Raw genomic sequence first — 6,598 nt, 5'->3', positions numbered from 1 at the left:
AAATTGACAGGAGAGCCTGTGACGTAGAAACCTAACGTTTTCTCTGATTGGCTGTACCCTCTGTGACGTAGAAACCTAATGTTTTCTCTGATTGGCTGTACCCTCTGTGACGTATAAACCTAATGTTTTCTATGATTGGCCGTACCTTCTGTGACGTAGAACCTAATGTTTTCTGTGATTGGCCGTACCCTCTGCTGTGGACTGCAGTTTCGCCCACTGGAGGTTCATCAGCACAGCTTGGGTTTTGGCAGATCAAAGAAATACAGTTAGGCCTCTTATAACGGTGATTAGTTTACAATATTAATTGGGTTTTTAAGTCATTTTCAATCACCAATAAAGTAACCTAAAATAATGTAGATATTTGAATAATGTTAGAGCTCGTGCCTAAATCATTATTTCACATTATATATCGGACCAAGTATTTAATGATTACATATAAATGTTACAGATTTCTTTACAATTTCACCAAAGGTCTCTACATCACAGATTCTCCTTTCAATTTTAGCCGTCTCTGCTATACATTTTTTATACTTCAAGTGGGTTTCTCGTCACCATGAAGGTCCTTGTTTGTGTTTCCTAGGTTACAGTGTACGTTGCCATGACTAGTGTCCTATACGACTACCTAAGTCCAGTTATTAATTTATTGTTATTGTTTTTAGAACTTCTTGGACAGAAGTTATGTTAGTTCATGATTAATGAAGGGTTATCTTAGGACATGAAAAGTTGCTTGTCTTATATGTAATTGTAAAAAACGCCCGTAAAAACTGTAAAACTCAACATGTGAGATCGCAAGTTTGCATATATCTCCGCATGGGTCCAACAAACCTTCATGGCAAATTTGGTGAAGATTCATCAACAGGGGGCAGAATAGTGGTAAAAAACTCCCATAAAAACCCCAAAATGCAAAATTGAAAATTTGTTTGTATCTCTTCATGGACTTAATGAACCTCCATACCAGTTTTGGTGAAGATCCATCCACACCCTCCGAAGTAGTAATACGGAGTACAACAGACAGTACTATTATATTTATATAGATACAGGCAGTACTGTTATATTTATATAGATACAGACAGTACTGTATCTATATAAATATAACAGTACTGTCTGTATCTATATAAATATAACAGTACTGTCTGTATCTATATAAATATAACAGTACTGTCTGTATCTATATAAATATAACAGGCAGTACTGTTATATTTATATAGATACAGGCAGTACTGTTTTATATATATAGATACAGTACTGTTATATAGATACAGACAGTACTGTTATATTTATATAGATACAGACAGTACTGTTATATTTATATAGATACAGGCAGTACTGTTTTATATATATAGATACAGGCAGTAATGTTATATTTATATAGATACAGGCAGTACTGTTATATTTATATAGATACAGACAGTACTGTTATATTTATATAGATTAGTGACAGATCTTTAGGATGGTAGGTTTTATAGATTAAAATAATATTCAAATTACGTCATAACCCAGTTTTAATCACACTTTTGCAAGTAACCAGAGCTTGAATGAAGGCCTCGACAGAAGCGCCACCTCGTACTTAATAACATTTGTTCTCTGTTTCGGGGATTTCTTCATGGAAGTTCAAAATATTCAACGCATGAAATTTCAGCGCAAATCACGATGACAAACGGAATTTTTATAGAGTGACCCTTAACATTAGTTCCCGGTGCTGTAGGTTTGTGCCATGTCATGTTGAGTACAGCATGCACGTGACTTCTATAAAAGAGGAGTCCTACCATTATATGTTTTGTTCACATATTACATACACCATATCAGTTTTGTTTTGCATGTTACAAAGACGTAGACGAACACTAACGTTATGATAATTAAAACAAAAATACGTTTTCCAATAATTATTGGTAAGCAAAGTTAACTGGATATTTTAAAACTCACTTGGCTGTTACCCAAAACGAGGGACTTTTTTTTAACTGCGCAGAAAATTGAGCTTATTCTAATGTCATCAACGTTCCCTACAATTTTAATGTCGTCTTTACAACTAGTATGCCTCCTGCTGTCTTCTTTGTGAATTATTTAAATAAATGATATATGAATAATACTAAGTTTACTCATTCTACGAATTTAATTCACTGGCCATATCATTATGACCCTCGACCCCTGCTGCACTGACACTGCAGTCAAGGTTTGAATAAGCTTCAAGGACTAGAAGGTTCCGAAATCTCTTATCTGGTCAGTTTTGTAGTGATGGAAGACGAAACGCTCAGTTTAAACCGTTCATACTGGACGTTACGAAATGTTCTGCCCACTAGAACGGAGGTTTAAATCATATTCAACTTGCAAATCCACTAAAGCAAAAGTTGATTCTGTAATACGGCTTTGACCATGGGACATTATAAATGGTCTGTCTGTAACTGGACTAGTACCTAGAACATTAGTACAGACATTAATTACAGGACGAGGGGCGTCTTTAAACTGACACGACATTCAGTTGCAGCTGCGAACATCCGTTTCAGTCTCGGAGAAGGTGCCCTACAATTGCAGTGAGTCAGGATCGACAGTTACCGGTCGTATGCTTGTGAATGGTGGTCCAAGTATTCGAGTTCTTTGTAAACGGTTCCCGATTGACTAACTTATTATCGGATGATGTCTTGACGTGAGTTAACCATCTTGCAGAGCACTTATAACACCAAACACTTCACATAAGATCATTGATAATCAGAAACAGTTTTTAGCATAATATTCTAAATTCTGATTATCTTTAGGGTACGTGTTAATAAAACGGGAAAATATCGAACACAGATTTTCAGAAACTGGTTTCGCCAGGTGTACTTTTTTTCTGTCTGTAAAAACAGCCAGTAACATTGAAACCGGTCCATCATTTGCAATAATTTAGAACCCAGTAAAAGTCCCCCGGTGGGACAGTGGTAAGTTTACGGATTTACAATGCTAATATCCGGGGTTCGATAGCAGATAGCCCAGAAGGCAGCGGCCAATCTTTGTGATGTATAATAATGCTTTCTAATTATCCAGCGTCCCGTATAACGTGGGCTAGAACAATAAAAAACAAAACGGAACAGAAGCGGAGCGGGGGGGGGGGGAGATCCAAACTCTTGGGTTCACTGCACGTGGGTGTAATTCACGTGAAAGTAGTCCGTGTCCTTGACACATCAGAGCGGAAGGATCTTGGATAAAAATATGTGAGAACATATTCTAAACGCAGGTCAGTGACTTGGCGTTGTTGCAGGAGGAAGTATTAGGCTTAGGTGTGATTTTACAAAGTAAACTTTATATTTCTCTAAATGTTGTAGCCGGTATAAAAATCATAATACTACTTATGCTGTTGAAAGCCCATAGTTAAAAATTCCCTGAACGAACTTTAAATATCCCAGGTGTAACGTTATACTTTTACTTACAACCGCTAAACGCCACCGTTTTTATTTAAATAAAGATTGGAAAACTTTTCAAATGTTTCATTTTGATCAGATACGATAATAAAAATGTATCGTTATAGATTAACAAAATATTTTCTTTGTAACATTTACATCTGTTAGGATTACACAATTCCACAGCATGTGAACCCCCATTTTGTTCCTGCAAGTAAGTTTGAGAAAATCACGTTTAGGTATGGTCCTACAGCTCACTGGTCGTTTTCGGTTATCTTTCCTTTCAGAAGCTGTTTTCGACTGACTTGTCAAACACGGGTTTAGTAACTTATGTAATGCTAACTGAAATAAAGAAGACATAATGAACATTATGAAACGGCCATAAGCTATCAGAAAAACATACTCGACTTATGACGACATGGTTATTTTTCGAATGACAGAGGCAAAAGTAAATGCAAGCTGATGACGTCAACAACAACATGGCTACTTTTCGACAAATTAGTCTTCAGTTGCTGTTTTTAAGATTGGTATGTCCTACATTTTTTTTTCTACAAATGTTGTTCTCTAAATGAAAGTGGCTAACGGTTAAGCATAAGAGATCATGTGCTGACTGAATGCAAAATAGCAATACATTTTAGTGTGTTCAAAATCCTCGCTAGAGGGCGTGTTGGAAACTGTCTATAAAAATAGATGTTACTAATCAACAAATTAAACCCAGGGTGGAAAAAAAAGAAAGGTTTAGCTATTAATACTCGAATAAGAATTTAAATTACAACGTCAAGTCAATTGAACATTAGGATAACATTTAAATTCAAATATACTGATATATTTAATTAGGATTTTTAAATATATTTACCGAGTAGTTTGTCTGACCACGTGAAAATGAGTTAGATTTGCACATCTTAAGTAACTCTAGGGTTAACGTAATTAAAAATAGTCCTAATTTGGTAAAATTTGAATAACGTCTAGGGTTAGCGTAATAAAAATTAGTTTTAATTTGGTTATATTTGAATAACGTCTAGGGTTAGCGTAATGAAAATTGGTCTTAATTTGGTTACATTTGGATAACGTCTAGGGTTAGCGTAATAAAAATTAGTCTTAATTTGGTTATATTTGAATAACGTCTAGGGTTAGCGGAATGAAAATTGGTCTTAATTTGGTTACATTTGGATAACGTCTAGGGTTAGCGTAATGAAAATTAGTCTTAATTTGGATAGCGTTTAGGGTTAGCATAATGAAAACTAGTCTAGATTGACATACATTCGGCTAATGCTTAAACAGAGTAACTAACTCCACCATATTGTATGTTTCTAGACGTTCTTAAAATAAAAATATCCATAAAACAAGTAAAATGTTACCATAATTGTGATTACGTGACTAACAAGCACGTGCTTAACATACTTTCTTAACACCTAAACTTTAATTATGGTGTTTAACGTACCACGATTGGTCAGATAAAATTTAGCAACAGGTAAGACTTGGAATCGTAGGAAAGATGAAGTTAGATGAATAACTTATTCTTTTTATTATCATTTTATTAACTTGTGCTAATAAAAACTATATTTTGCTGCATTACTTGGGAGGTAAACGCTAAGCCTAGTTGTCGGTAGTGTCTTTATTTTAGTCACTGTGCAGATAATAAGAGGTTTTTGATATGCACGCATGCGCAACTCTCTCTTGTATAAAGATTTCGTAAATACAAAAGCTGAGTAAAAAACTTAATCACGTTTAGTAGATTGACGTAAATATATAACACTTTTCTATAAACATATTTTTATTGAGCACTTTATGCTTCAGTAGCTCAAACGCTAAGCCTAGTTGTCGGTAGTGTCTTTATTTTAAATAAATTTCTTATACCCTAACAACTGCGTTAGTTATCATGAATATAATGCAAACACTAGGAATACATTTAAAAAAAATGGATAACAAACATAATAATACACGTTATCACATTAAAGAAACAACAACTGGAAAACCTGTATTATACAGTGTTCGTAATTAACTCTGGCTTATACTATGATATAATTAAGTTTATTCTTTAAATAAATGGGAGTTAATAGGTTTTGTGATCACTAACCCAGAGGGCGCTTAGGTAGTAAGTTTGGAGGTCGTTGTGATAGTGTTCCTTCGGCACTAGTGTATATAGACCTCCAGCACTACGCTCCCCTTCATCAGTTGTAAGTTCCTTTCTAATTAAATGTCGCCCCCCCCCCCACACACACACACATTTATTCAATGTAGTACAGTAGCACATTTGGTAATGTATTCAGTATTTTAAATGAACTTGTATAATATATAATGTTCGAAATTAGGGCTAACATTTTAGACCCGGTAGGCATATAATTGAGATACAAAATGTACTTGTTTCTATCTAACCGTGCCCGGCATGGCCAGGTGGATAGAGGGCGCTCGACTCACAATCTGAGGGTCGCGGGTTCGAATCCGCATCCCACCAAACATGCTCGCCCTTTCAGCGTTGGGGGCGTTATAATGTGACGGTCAATCCCACTATTCGTTGGTAAAAGAGTAGTCCAAGAGTTGGCGGTGGGTGGTGATGACTAGCTGCCTTCCCTCTAGTCTTACACTGCTAAATTAGGGACGGCTAGCGCAGATAGCCCTCGTGTAGCTTTGCGCGAAATTCCAAAACAAACAATCTATCTAACCAGATATCATTTGTATCACTTACAGCAAACGGAACTGAAAATAGATGACCGCATTCCTATGTAAAATAAGTGCCCTATTGACTGAGTACGACATCTGGGGATGTTAAAATGAACTATATATATATAAACATTTCATTTTCTATGCTATAAACATCTGTATTCAGAGGTAACCTTAAATTTCCATAGAAAAACCGTACTACCATCTTTCTTATGGTATCTATTACACGATAATATTTAATTTTACACTCTGAGACAGGTTTTCTTCGTGAAATATTATTGTGTAATTGGTACCTTAGGAAAATGAATGTAAGCCTAACGAGGATATTTCTGAACCAAAGATTTAAAACTCCCATAAAAATATCCACAGTTGATGAATGTCCAGTTTCATTGACCACGCCTTCCCTAGAACAACAAAGTGTCGTACTTAGATCTTGAATAAGGAAGTTCTAGCCATGGGTCAAACTTAACATCATTTTCAACCCATCCTTAAAGTTAAAACATCTTTAACACAAAGGATCATCTACCTATCTCTCTTCGCTCCTGGATTGTAACTATTAGGTCGTC

This window comes from Limulus polyphemus, unplaced genomic scaffold (genome assembly GCF_000517525.1).
Source record: "Limulus polyphemus unplaced genomic scaffold, Limulus_polyphemus-2.1.2 Scaffold10465, whole genome shotgun sequence".
Taxonomy (NCBI): Eukaryota; Metazoa; Arthropoda; class Merostomata; order Xiphosura; family Limulidae; genus Limulus; species Limulus polyphemus.
The sequence above is the reverse complement of the archived record's forward strand: the minus strand, read 5'-3'. Positions refer to the sequence as shown.